This window comes from Crocuta crocuta, unplaced genomic scaffold, assembly GCF_008692635.1.
Source record: "Crocuta crocuta isolate KB4526 unplaced genomic scaffold, BGI_CrCroc_1.0 scaffold102, whole genome shotgun sequence".
Lineage (NCBI taxonomy): Eukaryota > Metazoa > Chordata > Mammalia > Carnivora > Hyaenidae > Crocuta > Crocuta crocuta.
This window is the reverse complement of record NW_027530019.1, coordinates 11,432,344-11,451,120: the sequence shown is the minus strand read 5'-3', so window position 1 is coordinate 11,451,120 and position 18,777 is coordinate 11,432,344. Positions and strand designations below refer to the sequence as shown.

At 42.2% G+C, this 18,777-nt stretch overlaps 1 protein-coding gene across 2 annotated transcripts in view; it reads right to left on the bottom strand.

Annotated features, from left to right (window-relative positions):
* The window catches only part of EHD4 (EH domain containing 4), an 83,552-nt gene that overhangs the window by 64,465 nt on the left and 310 nt on the right, over positions 1-18,777 (bottom strand). The gene's annotated exons all lie outside the window — the stretch shown is intronic.

Here is an 18,777-nt window from a genome sequence, read left to right as displayed (position 1 = left end):
CTCCACATGCCAGTTGTTCAGTTGTTCTGAGTGTTGTGATTCCCATAATGCTCTGAGGCGGGCACATTTTACAGGTGGGGAAACTGGGGCATCAGAAAGGCTAAGCAACTTGCCTAAAGTCACACAACAAGTGTGCCTCAGTGGAAATGGAATGCAGGCAGGTGAACCCCAGGTCTTGTGCTGTCTCCAGATAACGTTTAAAAAATTTTTAATGTTTATTTATTTTTGAGAGAGAGAGAGAGAGAGAGAGAGAGAGAGAGAGAGAGAGACTGAGTATGAGCGGGGGAGGGGCAGAGAGACAGGGAGACACAGATCTGAAGCAGGTTCCAGGCTCTGAGCTGTCAGCACAGAGCCTGACCCGGCGCTCAAACTTGTGAACTGCGAGACTATGACCTGAGCCAAAGTTGGAAGCTTAACCGATTGAGCCACCCACACATCCCATCTCCAGAGAATGTTTAAACCTGGGTTTGAGCTGGTGGTTTGCTCAGAGATGAGAAGAACGAGGAGGGTTCTGGGCCCTCATGCAAAGGGTGGCACTCGCCATGGTCATAGGCAGCACCATCCTGTTTCTCCTCAAAAGTGAGAGATAAGAACTCTCCCAGCTGTCTTCCTGCACAGTCCTGGGGCTGCCCTAACAACAAGGGGCCAGATGTCCCCGTTTTCCCCAGAGAAAAGCTGCAGAGAGAAGGAACTACTTTTCAAAACATGTTCAAATTTAATTTTTTAAAAAATTTAGAACTTTTTCAGGCACTATACACTAGTAAATAAATATGCTTAGGAGCATAAATGTTCATGTTTACAAATTCTTATGAAATTCCACACAAATCTTAGAAATACTGGTGGAAGTCAGCAATAGCATCTCACGTTCTGTGAAACTCCAGCACTTGTGGGGCATATGCAGAGTGTGTGGATTTCACAGACACACATGAATGTGGAATTTAGATTTTACAGCCACTCTGGGATCTCAGGTCTGAAGTCATTCATCAGCAGAGCTAGAATCCAAGTCCAGAGCACGCCCCTCCCAAGTCCACTTTGATTTCCACACCCCATGGCCTGGATGAGGCTTATCCGGATCTGAGATCTGTGGGTCAGAGGAAGGGGGACCACCAAGGAGAGGGTCTGGTGCTTAGAAGAATGGCAGCTGATGTCACCAGGCTCCCTGCAGCACACACAGTTCTAGTTCTCACAAAAGGGTTATGTTCAAGTGTTGGTTTGAAACTTGACAGGCACTTTCCCATAGAATCAATGTTAAAACCAATGGCTGGCTTGCAAGATAGGCTACAAAGGTCACACACATTGACAAAATAGACAAAGCTGACAAGAACTGTAGCAATACCTTTTGGGGGAAAACCCAGTGCTGAGTTCCACCTTGGGTGGCTCTCTGCAATCTTGCCCCTTCTCACAAGCTTCCTAGGCATGGGCAGGGGGAGGGCCCTCCCACTCCAGGACTAGGGAGGGGGGGATGAGGCTCATGGGCTCATATTTTTTCATTGCTTTCCGCTTTTTTAAAAAAAAGTTTATTCTGAGAGAGAGAGACAATGCAAGTGGGGGAGGGGCAGAGAGAGAGAGAGGGAATCCCAAGCAAGTTCTGTGCTGCCAGTGCAGAGCCCAATGTGAGGCTTGAACTCATGAAAACTGTGAGATCATAACCTGAGCTGAAACCAAGAGTCGGAAGCTTAATCAGCTGAGCCACCTAGGCACCACCTCACTTTCAAGTTCATAATGTGATCGAAGCTAGAACTTCCTAAATAGCAACCCTACCAGACAGAACTTTAATACTTATTTTTAAAGTATCCTTAAATATACTTTGGTATATATTTGACAAAGAAATATTTGTCTTCTACAGAAGAGAAGTAGAACTAGGAAGAGGTATTGTATAGCTTGCTTACGTTGTTAGTTCATTTAGTGATACTTTCTCCCACAGATGATAAACAGCCGAAACATAGTGTTTAATTTCATTATCAAAGCAACACCAATTAAAGACATAATGTTTGAACACTGAAAGAGCTCATAATAACACAAGTAAGGGTGTATTAAAATAAACACCTTTATATGTAATCGGGTGGTAGAACCTCACTGAAAAGCAATTTGATACTTTGTGTTAAAAGCCTTTAAAATGGGGATAGTTCTACTTTTTGAAATCTATCCTTAGGAAAAATCCTAGATATATGAAAAAGATTTTTGTGTGAGGATGTCTAATGCAGCATTATCCATAACAGCAAAAAAATTTGTGTTCTCTTCCCATGGCTCTCCCATAATAGAAAATTCACTTACTATATTTGTGACTTCATATTCCCTGTTTCCATCAGGTAGGGTGTATGCTGTGGGAAAGCAGGCCTTTTAGGCTCTTTTTTTCAACTAATGCTTCCCACTTGCTTGGAACAGTTTCTGGCACATGGCTGAGGGAATGAATGTCTTGAGTGTCTGATTCCACTGGCCTTTGTGCCACCTTTTCAATATGCCAAGGCATTCCCACCTGAGGATTGCTTGGAAGGCCCTTCTGAAGCTCTCTGCACATCACAGGGCACTTCCTTAGGAAGCATGCTGACAGAGTAGCATCTCTAGTCTGGTCTGCTGCCCACACCCTCATTACCTACTCAGAGCACTTATCAGTAGCTGACATTCTTGGAGAGAGTTAGGAGCACTTGGAGAGAGGGGCCCTCGTCCGTCTGGGTCACCACTGTAACCTAGCATCTATGGTGTCCGGCACATAGTAGGTGCAGAGCCAGTGTCCGAGGACCGACTGGCTTTCTCCTCGCCCTCATCCAGGTGGCCATCTGGCTCTGGCCTCCATCCCTCACTTTTCTGCCTCCTCATCACACCTCAAGTAGGTAGGCTCTATCATGAACAACATGAGAAAAAAAGTGATGACGTACAAAACCAACAACCTTGAAGAGTCTGAGTGGATCCTCAGATATGATGTACTAAAACGGCTCACCCACAGGCACAAGGCTGATCAGCTGTGTTAAACTGTGACATATCAGAGGGTTTCCCAGAGCTATGAGCTCCAGGGACTTTGTGGTGTTATCTGCAAAAACAAGAATTCAAAGGAACAAGAGGCCACAGGAAGACTACAGAAGAGCATCACCGCGGTTCAGAGCCAACAAGCCCACTGCACAGGCAACCTGTGCCGTTACACAGAGTTTGTGTCTCGGCCTCCACCTTGCTCTCCTTTTCCTGTGTTCTCAGAAAGGGCTGCCACTTCCAGGGGTGATCACTCCAGGAGTTGCAAGCCAAGCCATCAATGTGGAAAAGGACAGATATCTGGGATTCCAAGCAGCTGGGGGAAGGGGTTGGTGGGGAGGAATGGAGACCTGTCATCTCCTTGTCCCTGTTTTCTGGAAGACCACGGCATGGCCTCATCCCAGTGGGTCCTGGGCACACTGGCTCAGCCTAGGTTCAAGGAGCTGATCTCATGCAAGGGTATATGTGGACAGAATCTTTTTCCTCCTATTGTTTAGGCTAGAAAAAAAATTTTTTAATGTCAAAGAAAAAAATGTCATTTGTGACAAGGGGGAAAAAAAATCTTCAGGACAATGAAAAGTCCCTCAAAGTACCCAAACACCATCTTCTCAAAGATGGGCTTCAAAACAGGGCACCTGGCTGCCTCAGTCAGTAGAGTGTGCAACTCTTGATCTTGGGGTTCTGAGTTCAAGCCCAATGTCTGGTACAGAGATTACTTTAAAAAACTACAATCTTTAAATCTTTTTATTTAAAAGAATGACTAAAAACAAACAAACAGGGAACATTATTCAATGATAAGCTTCCAAAATCCTAGCTGCCAATTTTGTCTCCCCTGGTATTCAAGCATTCTGTCTGGGTTCTGACTTATCCTTGGAATAATGGAAAAGGCATAATTATTTTAGTAATACAGTAGTTCCCCGCCCCCTTACTGAGGGGGAATATATTCCAAGCCCTTCAGTGCATGCCTGAACTCTGTATGCACAATGTTTTTTCCTGTTATACACACCTATGGTATAAAGTTTAATTTATAAATCAGGAACAAAAATACCAAATAATAAAATAGATCAGTTATGGAATTATACTGTAATGAAATTATGTGAATGTGGTCTCTTTCCCTCAAAATATCTTACTGTACTATTCTCACCCTTCTGGTGATGATATGAGATGATAAAATGCCTTTGTGGTGAGAGGAGGTGAGGTGAATGACATAGGCATTGTGACAACATTAGTACCACACGTCAAAAGGAGGATCATCTGTTTCTGGACTGCAGTTGACAGCAGGTAAGCGAAGCCATGGAAAGCGAAAGAGTGGATAAGGTGGGGGACTACTGTATACCTAACTTTCGAGGACTTGTTATGTGAAGTCTTATCTGATGAAACCATTTTATCCTACCTAGTACCTTATGGGCTAGGTTCTATTTTTATCTCCATTTTACAAATGACAAAACTAAGGCTCACATAGGCTAAGCAGCTTTATAGGTCCTAGATTTCTTACTAGTCCTGCGAAAACATTACCTGCTCTAAATCAGAGCTTGAGAGGCTGAGTGAGCCTAAAAGAGGAGCATGTACAGGAATGAGTTCTGTGTATCCTAACAAATATACAAATCTAAGACTTTTTAGTAGATATTCAGTAATTAAGTAAGCATTCTAAAAAGTAATATGCCACATATATTTAGGGTCTTTAATGAGCATTATTTTTAAATTCTCAAACCAAAATCTACAGAAATGGTTTGCATCATGATGAGATTTTCAGAAGTGTTTGTGCATACAAAGTTCTTATGGTTGGCATCTATGCATAGTTTGAGAGTTCAATTCATTGATAAGGACTGGGACTTTTTTTTTAATGTTTGTTTATTTTTGAGAGAGAGAGAAACTGCAAGCAGGGGAGGGGCAGAGAGAGGGAGACACAGAATCCGAAACAGGCTCCATGCTGTTAACGCAAAGGCTTCAAACCCAGGAACTCTGAGATCATGACCTGAGTCAAAGTTGGACGTTCAACTGACTGAGCCAGCCAGGTGCCCTGGACTGGGACATTTTTAAGAAGAGCACTACACTAACTGCAACAGTCATTTTATTCTCTTGAGTATTAGTTACTAAGGTTTTAAGCCAAACAGATGTGAAAGAAATATACAAAGCACAGCTTTTGAGTTCAGTGGAGAAGCAGTTGTATTTTCTTATTTTAAAATCCCAGGCTATGAGTTTAAATACATTTCAGTTTATATTAAGTATTGGAAAGCTTTACATAATGTGTTGTTTACTGATATTACTCAATTCACTATTTCACTGGGAGAGTAACTAAAAAGAAAGGGTTAGTCCTTCAACTCTGATTTGTGTTGAATCTAGAAATGATGTTTTTAAAGCAGTTTCCTTTGTTTATCTTCATGCTTAATACCAAGAAATAGAAGAGAGAGAAGAATCAAACATCTGTTATCACAGAAGTCTTATAAAATGGTCAAGAATATATAACGGTTTCCTAGTAAGTAAGCACCACCACCACTCTGGACACCACCCAACAACATATTATTATGAAACCGCACTGTACAGTTTGTTTATAAGGCATTTCACACGTTTTATCTCTTCATCCTCACTGTTGCTGGAGCAAGTGTTGTATCCCTGCTTCGGATGAGGTAAGCAGCTGCATGAGACCACATTAGCACAGGATAATGACTACTTCTAACATTTTGATGTATTTCCATCCAGTCCTTTTTCTGGATTCCAATTTTATTAAAAAATTGGAATCAAAATGTTTAAGTAATTTTGCATCTAGATTTTTCACCATTAGTTTTTCCTCATGCCATCAGAAATTATTTGAAAACAATTTTTTTAATGTTTTATTTATTTTTGAGAGAGAGAGACAGCATGAGCGGGGGAGGGTTAGAGAGGAGGGAGACACAGAATCCGAAGACAGGCTCCAGGCGCTGAGCTAGCTGTCAGCCCAGAGCCCTACGTGGGGCTTGAACCCACGAACCGTGAGATCGTGACCTGAGCTGAAGTCAGACGCTCAACCGACTGGGCCACCCAGGTGTCCCGAAAACAATTTTTAATGACTGCATACTATTATTCTAAGATGAATGTGTAACAATTTAATTTCCCATATCCTTACTCTTGGACGTTGCTAGAGCTTCCCATTTCTTGCTAGTATAAATCATGCTGAGATAGATATCACAAACATCTCCCGTCATTTAAAATTTTAACCTTTTTGAGTTACTGAAAAACTAAGTCAGGCCAAGCCTCACTTCCATTTTAAAACTCCATGTCATCCTTAAGGGTGAAACCTAACTTTTATTTTCATTTTTGTTTTTCCCTTAGTTAAATCATGGACATATTATGGCCAGGGCTGCTTGTTCAGATGACATCATCTTTGAAACTGCTGAGCCTACTAAGGAATCTACATTAGCCTGTGGGATCAGGAAACTGGAATTTGCTGGATAAAGCCTTTTCACAGCTTTATTTTTCCAGCTATGAATGTTATTTAAACCACGCAGGGCTGAGATGTGTTTAAGGCACACGCTGTCTAACATGTGCCAGTACCAGGAGCTGCTCTGGTCTGCCTTCCATGCTATTCTAGAAGAAGGGCAGAAGAAGAAAGAAAGGAAAGCAAGGAGATGACAGGGAGAGGGAGTTCCCTGGAATCAAAGGCATCATGCTTCTCAATTTTTTATAGTCCTGTTAATTTTTCCAGTCATTCATTTGCTCATGCATGAAGCATTCATTTGATCATGCATGAAGATCTATTAAGTGTCCTCTATGTTAGGTCTTGTAATTTATGAATGTGACACAAGACTTTATTTAGGTTGATCTGGGAGCGCTGGAAAGCTTCATGAGGAGGCTACAGAACACAGCACTTCCCAAAGTTACTTAACTATAGAACCCTTTTGGAACACCTATTAACAATCTCCCAGAATTGCCTTCCATAGAACACAGGCTAAAGGAAAAAGGAAAAAGGCATTTAATGAAGCTCAACATCTGTTCTAGTTTTTTCCAAATGAAATTCTTTTAAGATTAGTAATAGAAAGATAATTTATTAATGTGATTAATTTATAAAATATTAAACCAAGAGCTAACATATCTTAGGGTGAAATAACAAAAGCATTATCATCAGAGTTAGAAGTTTCGTATCAGTTTTGCTTCCTAGTACAATAAAAGATCAAACAGAAGAGGAAAAGAAGTAATCATGAATGTAGTTGATACATCTGTCTATCTAGAAAACCCAAGAGAATCTACTGAAAATCTGTCAGAATAACTTGAATCAAATGAACATGTACATAACAAAAATGCATAAAAATCAGTACCTTTCTTGCATTCTTGCAATACCATCTAGAAAATATAAAGGAAAAAATCTGATTCATAAGAGTAAAGGAATATAAAATGCCTAAGAACGGCATTAATAAGAGTATACAGAACCTAAAGAACCTAAATGAGTAAATCAAACACCTTTCTGAGATATATAAAAGGTCTGAGTAAAAGCCATGCTGAGTTCCTGCTTGGGAAGAGCAAACACCAAGATATAATGCAGTTCCAATACAAATGGATCCCAGCGGGATTTTCTGGGAAGAATCTAATAAAGTAATTTTAAAGTTCTTCTGAAAGAATAACAGGAAACGATGATTGACAGTATTTGAAAAACAAAGAGAAATGAGATCAGAAGGGTCTGTGTTACCATTTAATTAAAAAACATTTTAAAATGACAATCCTTAAGACAATATGATCTGGGCATAAGAATCTATCAACAGAACAACACAAAAGGAAAAGAAGGTTCCAAAAGATCCCAACATAACTGATTTTATTTCCAAGTGGATTAAAGAGTTAACTATTTGAAAGTTTTTTTTTTAATTTAAGGATTCTGGAATATTTAAGGATTTTCTTTTTATTATTATTATTTTTATTTATTTATTTGTTTCTAGGAGAGAGAGAGACAGCATGAGCAGGGGAGGGTCAGAGAGAGAGAGGGAGTCACAGACTGAAACAGGCTCCAGGCTCTGAGCTGGCAGTCAGCACAGAGCCCAACACGGGGCTCGAACCCACGAACTGCGAGATCATGACCTAAGTGAAAGTCGGACGCTTAACCGACTAAGCCACCCACGCGCCCCTAAGGATTTTCTAGAGACATAAAAGACATCAAAGAGGAAAGAAATGTTTGCGTTGACCACAAATATTAAATATATTTCCCTGTCAAAAATTATAAAAATTAAAAAGGCAAACCTCAAACTGGAAAAATATAATAATTGTGACAAAAAACTGAGAACCATCATTGAGCAAAACATTTAAACATCTACAAGATAAAATCTAGCACTCCAAATGAAAATTGGACAAAGTTCACAGAAAACTCACAAAGAAATAGAGATGATAATTACACATTTTTAAGTTCAACTTCACAGTAAAAAAAAAAGCATATTAAAATAAATTTTTTCCCATCACATTTGTTTTTAATAATAATACATAGTTTTAGTGACAGTTTGGTGAAATAATAATTCTCATATTAGACTCTGGTGGGAATCTAATTTGGAATAACTTTTCTGAAAAAGGAATATATGCACATAGATATATTCAGAATAAAATATATAATGTTTTATTTCATACACAGTAAAATCTCGATTGCAAGTAACTTGTTCTACGAGTGTTCTGCAAGACAAGCAAACATTTCTAATAAATTTTAACTTGATAAATGAGCGATGTCTTTCAACATGAGTAGTACATGACGCTGAACATCATATGATCACAACTGAGCCAACAGTTCTTGAAATTCGCTTTGATATACAAGTGCTCTGGATTACAAGCATGTTTCTGGAATGAATTACACTCTCAAACCAAGGTTTTAGTGTAAAATATGTATTATTTATATATGTATTATATATGTGTGTGTGAGTATGTATATGTATAAAATCAGGAATATATATAAACCTGAAAAATATTTATACCTTTTGACATAGTAATTCATACTCAGCAGAACAGGCTTTTTTCTAAGGAAAAAAAATAACCTAGATATACAAAGATTTATAAGCCAGGAATGTTCACTGCAATATTATAGATAACAGCGTGAAATTAGAAACAATGTTCCAAGCTGTGTGATAGACTAGGGTGAGGCCATGAAAGCTATTTCTGAAGAGTAATTGATGATACAAGAAAAAGTTTATCATATCCTATTAAGTGAAAAAGGCTGTTTATTAATTGCATCTTTTGCATAATTCCCAGTTTTGTAAGCGTGACTTCCATGTCTTCACCGAGGTCATTTGTTAAAAATGTGAACAGATGGGGTGCATGGGTGGCTCAGTTGGTTAAGCATCCGACTTTGGCTCAGGTCATGATCTCACAGTTCATGGGTTCGAGCCCTGTGTTGGGCTCTGTGCTGACTGCCAGCTCAGAGCCTGGAGCCTGTCTTCAGATTCTGTGTCTCCCTCTCTCTCTGACCCTCCCCTGCTCACACTGTCTCTCTCTCTCTCCCTCAGAAATAAATAAAACATTAAAAAAATGTGAACAGATGGAGCTTGGACCACATGCCATGGAAGGGACACCAAAGTGAGCCTCTCTTCTGGGTTGAGGCCGACCTGCTTCTCAAGCTTAAATGGTTCAACTATCAGGATTCCATTAGCTGAACTTTGTCTTTCAGTGGTATCCAAAAATTTCCTGCAGGAAGCCACCTAAGAATTACTCTGAGAGGCGGTTTATAAAAACCAAAAGCAAACCAAACAAGAATAGATTTTTGACCCTCTCCCACAGAGATTCCAATTCAGGGGGTCTGGATTCAGGCCCTACAATCTGTCTTCGGTCTCCCACTCATTCTGACCTGCAGCCAGATCCAGGAACCGTGGCTTTCTAGTTCGTAATTTTCCAAAGTTTTGAAAAATATACCGAATGTCTTCGAGAAGTAAGCTTCTATGTGAGTTAGAGAAGTTTATAATTAAAAACAAAATAAAACAAAACACATTTCCCCTTATATTTCTCCTAATCCTGTAGCATGGCTGCCATTTGTCAGGTAGATAATGTAACAAGTGCATAAGAGGCCAACCTGCAGTGTCTCCCAGACACGATTACTGCCACCCACACCACACTCACCCTGTCCTGGCGCCCCCACTCCCCTGCTCCAAGTCCTGCCTCTTAGGTTTCTGAAATATCTACCAGCTGCTTCTCTTCCATCAACTTTTAACAGGCTTTCACTGGAATGCCTGGGACCAGGGCACGGTTCCTCCCCTCCAGGACCCAGTTGCTGAGAGTTTTCTATATCTGACACTCCGCCTCCCACTCATTCCTCAACCCACCGCCACCTGGCTTCCATCACCACCACTTACTGGCATGGCTCTTGCCAAGGTCACCCTGGCTCCTGATGGCTAATCCACTGGATCCATTCCAACCCTTTTCCCAGAAGCACCCGACCCTGCTAACCATGCCCCCACTTCGCCTGGCTTTTGCGGGGGCTGCCTGATGTCTCACCTGTGTAGCAAATACTTTTCCTTTTTTGTAGCAGCACCCTGAGGAGCCACCTTTCCCCCCCTCTTAGTCCACATGGTTTGGGGGCTGACCACCCCACTGCAGGCATGGGTATTTCATTCCCCTGGTTTGAGGAATTGGGATGGGTATATGACCAAGGGCTAACCAACGAGACTCAAACCTAAGACTTTTGCATAAATTGTTGGGGGAAATATTCTTTTTTTCCCCTTGGGGTCATTAAGCGGGAAGAATGGGAGTCTGGATTTGGAGATGGCCCCATGCCCGCCCCATGAGGGGCAACTGCCTGAGAAGGAAGCCAACATGAAGAAGTCAGCAGAGATGAAAGACAGAGACCAGATGGTGGCACTGGGGTCCTAGGCCAGGCCTGAAACCAGCACATCCTGGGCTGATGAGTTTCATGAGAAAATGTACCTTTTTTTTACTTAAGCCTTTATCAGTTGAGCTTCTGTTACTCACAAGCAAAAGAGCTGTACAATGGCTCTAAATTCCCATTGTCCCCCAGCATTATTCCACCTCTCTGGTGCCTTTTCCCCGTGTCTCCACAGCTCCTCTTCCTTTCACTCCAGCTCCATATGTCCAACCTCTTGTGGACTCTACACCCGCGTGTCCACTTCAACATGGATTTAAATCTAAACTCAAATTATGCCTCCACTCTTCTTCTCCCTGTGTCCCCATCTCGGTGGGTAGCTCCACTGCCCACCCAGGTATCCAAGAAACCTGGGCCTCATCATTGACACTTCTTGCCCTCATTTCCTGGTCTTGTTTGGGCAGCTAATTCTGGCTCATTCCTCAGGGCTTTTAGGCTGAGGAACCAACTTTCAAGCGTGAAAGAAGGGTCCCTCCTATGCCCCCATCCCAGCCTGAGCTTCTAGTGTCATAGCTCTTGTCACCCAGAGCCCTAATAGCTTGTGGATTCTTATCTATATTCCCCATGTAAGTTCTGGGATAGCCATGCCCTTCCTAGAAACCAATATTGCTTGAATAAGTGGACACTAGGGTATATACGTATGATCGTATATATTACAGATAGTCCATTCTTCTGTAAAAATTAAATATTTCAGCATTTGAGAAAGATCCACAAAGGGTATGGTGTTTGGCAGGAAAGACCATCACTTCCAGAGGCTCCAGTGCCTGGCTAACAGTAAACTCGGCTCAGTGTTTCCTTAACATGATTTTCTTTAAAAGGTAAACCAGACTGCCTCCTAGGGAGTACCTTCACTTCTCTTTGCTTTAATAACTGAGTCTAGAGCTTATCAAAGGATGAAGTAGAGCTTTGTTCTTTAATAGGATCTATGCCACGCCTCCCCCCATTTTCTGAAAATGGGGCCATTTGCCTGCTTCAAATGTTCTGATACTCCTCATATTCTTCATAACTTAAAAAAAATTTTTTAATGCTTATTTTTTGAGAGAGAGACACACACACACACAGACAAGGGTGAATGGGGGAGGGACCGAGAGAGATGGAGACACAGAATCTGAAGGAGGCCCCAGGCTCTGAGCTGTTAGCCCAGAGCCTGACAGGGCTCCAACTCCCATACCACAAGATCATGACCTGAGCGGAAGTTGGACACCTAACCGACTGAGCCACCCAGGTGCCCCTCATTTTCTTCACAACTTCTTAAAAATTTACCAAATGCAGTTCTTTGAGTACAACTACGTGTTCTTCCTGGACGGCCCTGCCATCTGTTCCCCCACCGGGGCATTTACTGGGCTCTGCCTGTGCAGCCCCTGCAGGGGTCCTCATCTTCTGGGCTTGAATCCCTTCTCAAACAATCCCTGGCTCATTTGCTTTTGAGAGAAAAGAAGAAAAGAGACTAATAGCTGAGCAGTTCTGCTTTCTGTGAAAGTTATAGCAAGAGTCCCAAGAAGTGGGTCTATCACTTCCTGGTTCTTTTTCTTGTTCTAATCCTACCAAAAAAGGCCTTTTACTGCCTGAGGTATTTTTGCCTTCCAGCCACCAGCTTCTTACTGCTTCAAACTGTCCATAAACTTTGTTTCCACACTTGCATATGGAGCTCGTGCCCTCTTTCTCTCTAGGAACGCTATATTTAAGTGATATTTAAAGTTTTAAAACACAATTACTTTATCCTTTATCAAGCATTTTAGAGGAAAATACTATACGTTGATTTTACTAACTTGAGTGTTACGAAGAATGAACATGTTTATACAATGACAAGAATATACAGGGAAAAAACATATTGTGGGGATTGTGTGATAGCTATTTGTACTCTCAATTCCCTCATGTCTACTCCTCAGCTCCTTTCCTGCTTGTGTTCGTTTTTTTTTTTAAAGTTTTTTTTTTTTTTTAATCTTGGCGAGGGGAGTGGGGGAGGAGTAGAGAGGGAGAGAGAATCCCAAGCAGGCTCCATGCTGTGAGCACAGAGCCTAATTTGGAGCTTGAACCCACAAACCATGAGATTATGACCCGAGCAAAAACCAAGGGTCGACGCTTAACTGACAGAGCTACCCAGGTGCCCCAGTTCATGTGTTCTTTTAGCTTATTCCCACTTTTTTTTGGCTTTCTCTCTGGTAACCATTTTTATTTTAAATTATTGTGTACAGATGCAGAAATTACTTGACTGGCACTAACNCAGAGAGAGAGGGAGTCACAGACTGAAACAGGCTCCAGGCTCTGAGCTGGCAGTCAGCACAGAGCCCGACGCGGGGCTCGAACCCACGAACCGCGAGATCGTGACCTAAGCGAAAGTCGGATGCTTAACCGACTGAGCCACCCAGGCGCCCCCTGAATTGTTTTCTACTTTTACATTTTTTAAAGGATCTTTAAAAAAAATTTTTTTTAATGTTTTATTTATTTTTGAGAGAGAGATAGAGACAGCATGAGCCGGGGAGGGTCAGAGAGAGAGGGAGACACAGATTCCGAAGACAGGCTCCAGGCTCTGAGCTGGCAGTCAGCACAGAGCCCAATGTGGGGCTCAAATCCACGAACCATGAGATCATGACCTGGGCTGAAGTCGGACGCTTTACTGACTGAGCCACCCAGGCACCCCTGTTTTCTACTTTTAATTGAGATGTAATTTACATACTACCATAAAACTTACCCTTTTAAAGGGTACAATCCTGTGGCTTTTAGTATCTTCACAAAGTTGCGCAACTAACACCACTATCTAATTTCAGAACATCTTCATCACCCCAAGAAGAAACACTGTTCCCATTAGCCATCCCTCTCTATGCCTTTTGCAATGTGGATAGCCAGCTGTCCACCATCATTTGCTGAAGAGAATGTTCTTTCTCCCATTGAGTTGTCTTGGAACCCTTGGAAAAACAAATTTACCAGACATACGGGTTTATTTCTGGACTTTTGATTTTATTCTGTCACTCCATGTCTATCCATATGCTATTATCACACTGTCTTGTTTACTGTACCTCTGTAGCAAGCTTTGAAGTGGGGACGTATGAGAACTCCAATTTTGTTCTCTTTCAAGACTGTCTTGTCTAAAGATGTGGTTTATCTATATAATGGAATACTACGTGGCAATGAGAAAGAATGAAATCTGGCCATGTGTAGCATGGTGGATGGGACTCAAGGGTGTTATGCTAAGTGAAATAAGTCAGGCAGAGAAGGACAGATACCATATGTTTTCACTCATATATGAAACAGGAGAAACTTAACAGACGACAGAAAAAATAGATAAGGAGAGGGAGGGAGGCAAACCATAAGAGATTCTTAAATACTGAAAACCAACTGAGGGTTGAGGGGGTTGGGCGAGAGGGGAAAAGAGGTGATGGGCATAGGGGAAGGCACTTGTTGGAATGAGCACTGGGTGTTACATGGAAACCAACTTGACAATAAATAATTAAAAAAAAAAATCACACTGCAGGTGCAGAGAAACCAAAAAAAAAAAATAGTCTTGTTTATTCTGGATCTCTCATGTTTCCAAATGAATCTTAGGATCAGCTTGTCAATTTCTGTAAAGAAGGCAGTTGGGATTTTGGTAGGGAATGCACTGAGTCACAGATCACTATAAGCAGTACTGCCCTTCTAAAAATATTAAGTCTTCCAATCCATGCACATGGATGTCTTTCCTGTGTTTTGTTGTTGTCGTTGTTTTAGGTTTTCTTTAATTTATTCAACAAAGTTTTGTAGTTTCCAGTGCACAAGTTTTACATTACTTTTGTTAAATCTATTTCTAAATATTTTACTCTTTTAGATGTTATTATAAATGGAATTATTTTCTTAACTTCAGACTGTTCATTGCTAGTTCATAGAAATATAACTGAAGTTAGATATTGATCTCATACCCTAACACTTTGCGGAATTTCATATTTTAAAGGTTTTTTCTTTTAGCATTTCCTAAATCCTTAGGATTTTCTATACATATGATCATATCCTCTGTGAATAGAGATGGTTTACTTCTTTCCAATCTACATTCCTTCTATTCCTTTTTCTTGTCTAATTACTTTGGGCTCTACCCTTTTAAGGCCCATACAGTGTCTTGAGTGACTTCTCTCTTTTTTCCTCATTAGAATAAATTGTTCTGGGAAAAGGTGATAGGGTGTAGGATCAAGAGAGAAAATGGAGCTTTTTAAAATCAAAATATACAACCATGTGACTTGATTTCCAGTGAGCCTCACACTTTCTCAGTGGAAATGTCTTCCTTCACAGCACCTGGGCCCAGGAATTTTCTAGGGGAATCTATGAAATCTGTTTTCCTCAAATTTTGGATACAAGTCTGAGCCCAATATCCACCCTTCCTTGCTTGTTATGTAGTCTAAGACAACATGGCCACCTTCCCCTGTGCCAGTCTCTTCTTTTTTGGCCAACTCTTTCTTGCTGGGTAAAGGCAGATCGAGCACCCATGGTCTCTCTCATAGCACCCTCTGTCCTCTGAGAAATAAAACTATCAGCAGGACAATAGGTTTTTCAGCTGCTCTGCTTCTACCCCAAGGAAAATTTGACAAATAGCTCCATCACATCTGAAGTCTCCTTCTGGGCCAGTTTTGTGATCCATGTGAGGAGGGTCAACCAAATCTCCTTCCATACACATCCAAAAAAGAAGTGTAGTTTTTGGCACTCAGGCTCTTCATCCACCCCATCCAGAAGACCTTTTTAATAAAACAAGGCACACATTTAGTTTTCTCACTCCAGATGAAGTTCTGGCTCACCATGTTTTAGGGGAGCTCTTCCTGCTTTCCAGTCATGGGACAAAATGAAGTAAGAGTACAGTTTTATTAAAGGTGTGCAATGCACACCAAAAGCCTTGCTGAGTGGCTTTAGAATGAGAGAAGTTTCCTTCCTATCAGTTCAGGCTCTGTGTTACCAGTGACCTCTTGGGATATACAGGAAGCCAAGTGGATAAGAATCTTTCACTATGTAGATAAGTGCACCCCACAGCCAAGTATGAACTTTTTTAAATTAATTTTTTAATTTTTAATAGTTTATTGTCAAGTTGGTTTCCATTTAACACCCAGTGCTCATCCCCACAAGTGCCCTCCTCCATGCCCATCACCCCCTTCCCCTCCCCCACCCCACACTCATCAGTCCTCAGTTCGTTCTCAGCATTCAAGAGTCTCTCATGGTTTGCCTCCCTCCCTCTCANAAGGCACACATTTAGTTTTCTCACTCCAGATGAAGTTCTGGCTCACCATGTTTTAGGGGAGCTCTTCCTGCTTTCCAGTCATGGGACAAAATGAAGTAAGAGTACAGTTTTATTAAAGGTGTGCAATGCACACCAAAAGCCTTGCTGAGTGGCTTTAGAATGAGAGAAGTTTCCTTCCTATCAGTTCAGGCTCTGTGTTACCAGTGACCTCTTGGGATATACAGGAAGCCAAGTGGATAAGAATCTTTCACTATGTAGATAAGTGCACCCCACAGCCAAGTATGAACTTTTTTAAATTAATTTTTTAATTTTTAATAGTTTATTGTCAAGTTGGTTTCCATTTAACACCCAGTGCTCATCCCCACAAGTGTCCTCCTCCATGCCCATCACCCCCTTCCCCTCCCCCACCCCACACTCATCAGTCCTCAGTTTGTTCTCAGCATTCAAGAGTCTCTCATGGTTTGCCTCCCTCCCTCTCACCCACTATTTCCCACCTTCTTCTCCCCCACGGTCCTCCATTAAGTTCCTCCTAATCCTCCTAAGCCAAGTATGAACTTCTAGTATTCAGTGGCTAGAAGCAAACAACCCAGCCACTGACCAGTTTCAGAGAAAAGACAGCCATGGATTCAAACAGGATCCGGGATGGTCAGCACTGTGAGCCAACCCTCTGCTTCCCAGTTCCAGGGCAGGTTCTAGAGGGTAGCTGCACCTTTGTTTGGGGATTTCCTCCCTGGAGTTAAATCTCTTCCTCCTAGCTCCACTATGAAACCAAACTCAGGTCCCTGGTGCCTCACCAAGCTTCTTGTCCACCTTGATTTCCTTCTAACCTCACAGATCCACTTTATGCCCACAGCCCAAGGACAAAGTCACTTAGGTGAAGGAAGGTCTCAAAAGCAAGTGACTTCTCGGTAAGGTGACTCCCCCCTCACCCTGAGGTTGCACATAGCTCCAGTGCCTACTGAGAAGTGGTCCATTTGGATGATGTGGTCAGGAGCCAAATCTCAAAATCCTTCTTAAAACTATGCTTAGCTATTCCACAAAGCTCCCCTCAAATGATGAAGAAGAGAGTAGAGTGAGGCTATGAGAGTAGAGAGAGATGGCCACATCACATCCAGGTTGGTAACAGCATCAACAGGGCTCCCTGAGCACACACAGCAAAGTAAAGCCCCAAGACAGAGACAGACAGGAGGAACCGCCCAGGGCGCTATGTATATGTCACTGCTAACGTCCACAATTATTGTAATTACAACAATGCTAGCTTCTTATCCTTGACCTGTGTATTTCAAAAGGCCCACCTCCCAGTCTTGTGCCACTTAGTCACAATACTTCATTTTCCCATATACTTAAAAACTGGTTAGTATTACTGAGACATTAAAGGTATGGTTTGGCATATTTCAAGGTACCAGAGACTGTAACATTTCTACGGATTGAGTGTCTGGGGTGATATCTTGACTGCTATTTTCACTTTATTAATAAGCACCATATAAATCAACTTTAAAATTATTTCCCTCGGTCTTCCTTCACATTCACTTTACTATCTAGAACGATACTTCAATAGAGTATATTTGCTTTGCTCAATTCATTCAGAGTGCATCTGTAGGTCTGGATCCAGCATATTTCCTGTAGTGACAACTACTCTATTTGTGGGAACTATTTAGGTCACTAGAATGGAGAAAAAGAGGCCGCTATTTAATAGAAGTGGCATATATCCAAATATAGATGCAGTTTTCTGAACACCTGTTGAACGTCAATAGTGAAGAGATACAGTTTCCCAAACCCTAAACCCAAACCTTACATGTTTAGTTTTAACTGGCACAAGGTTTAACCCCGGAAAACACGGTTCCTAATCAAAGAAAGTGAATCTTAAAATTATCTTACTTCTGCTTTAGAAGTAACGCAGTCTCTTCAAAAAGCAATTTGTTTCCATGTAAATTATTTCCCAACAAAAATCACCTCAGAGGAAGCTATAGGATTCGAACCCCAGCGCATGCACAGTAACTGTTTGCTTTTAGAGACAGAGCGAGTGTGACAAATATTTTCAGTTGTCAAGGGAGGAGGGAATGGCCCACCTAGGAAATGGAAACTAACGAAGAGTAATATGACACTCCCCTTGGTTCCACTGGGCACTAACTGGGGCTGCTACACACATCTAACTTCCTATGGCCGGATAAAGGCGAGGCTGTGCAAGAGCTGATGAAAGCAGCCTCTCTACCGGCTGCCCCCAACAATGTGGTGGGGGTTGGCATGCAAGGTCTTCAAAGGAAGGGGGCAGTGGTAATATCGTCTACTGTTGCCATTCATTCATTCCTTCATTCAATAGTCATGCTGGGGGCTTAATTCTCCAACTATGACTCAAGAGCCCATTCTGATACCTCACACCTCCGTCCCCATTTCTAGCCCTAGGCCTCAATCGCTCATCAAGAAGATGCTTATTATAGCTTCGCTCTCCTCCCTCCCTTGCCCGGGTCCCCAGGCCAGGGTGACAGGATAAAGCCAGCCAGAAGAGTGCCTTAACAAGAGCAGGGAAGGAGGGCTCGGAGTACACAGAGAAGGGGTTCCAGGGACCTTCCTGCCCGCGTGGGCAGAGCCAGCCCCTTCTGGGGCGGCCGCGCCCCGGGGCGAGGCTGCGGGCACCTGGGCACCGCGCTAGGAGCGGGAACCTCAGGTCACGCCGGAGCTGGAGTGGGAAGCAACCGCGAGGGGATTCCGCACAGGGGCAGTGGGTGCTGCAGGATGTCCGAGGGCGGCAGGAGGCTGGTGACACCGCGCGCACACCTGGGGAGGACCGCCACCACCTGGGTGTTAGGAG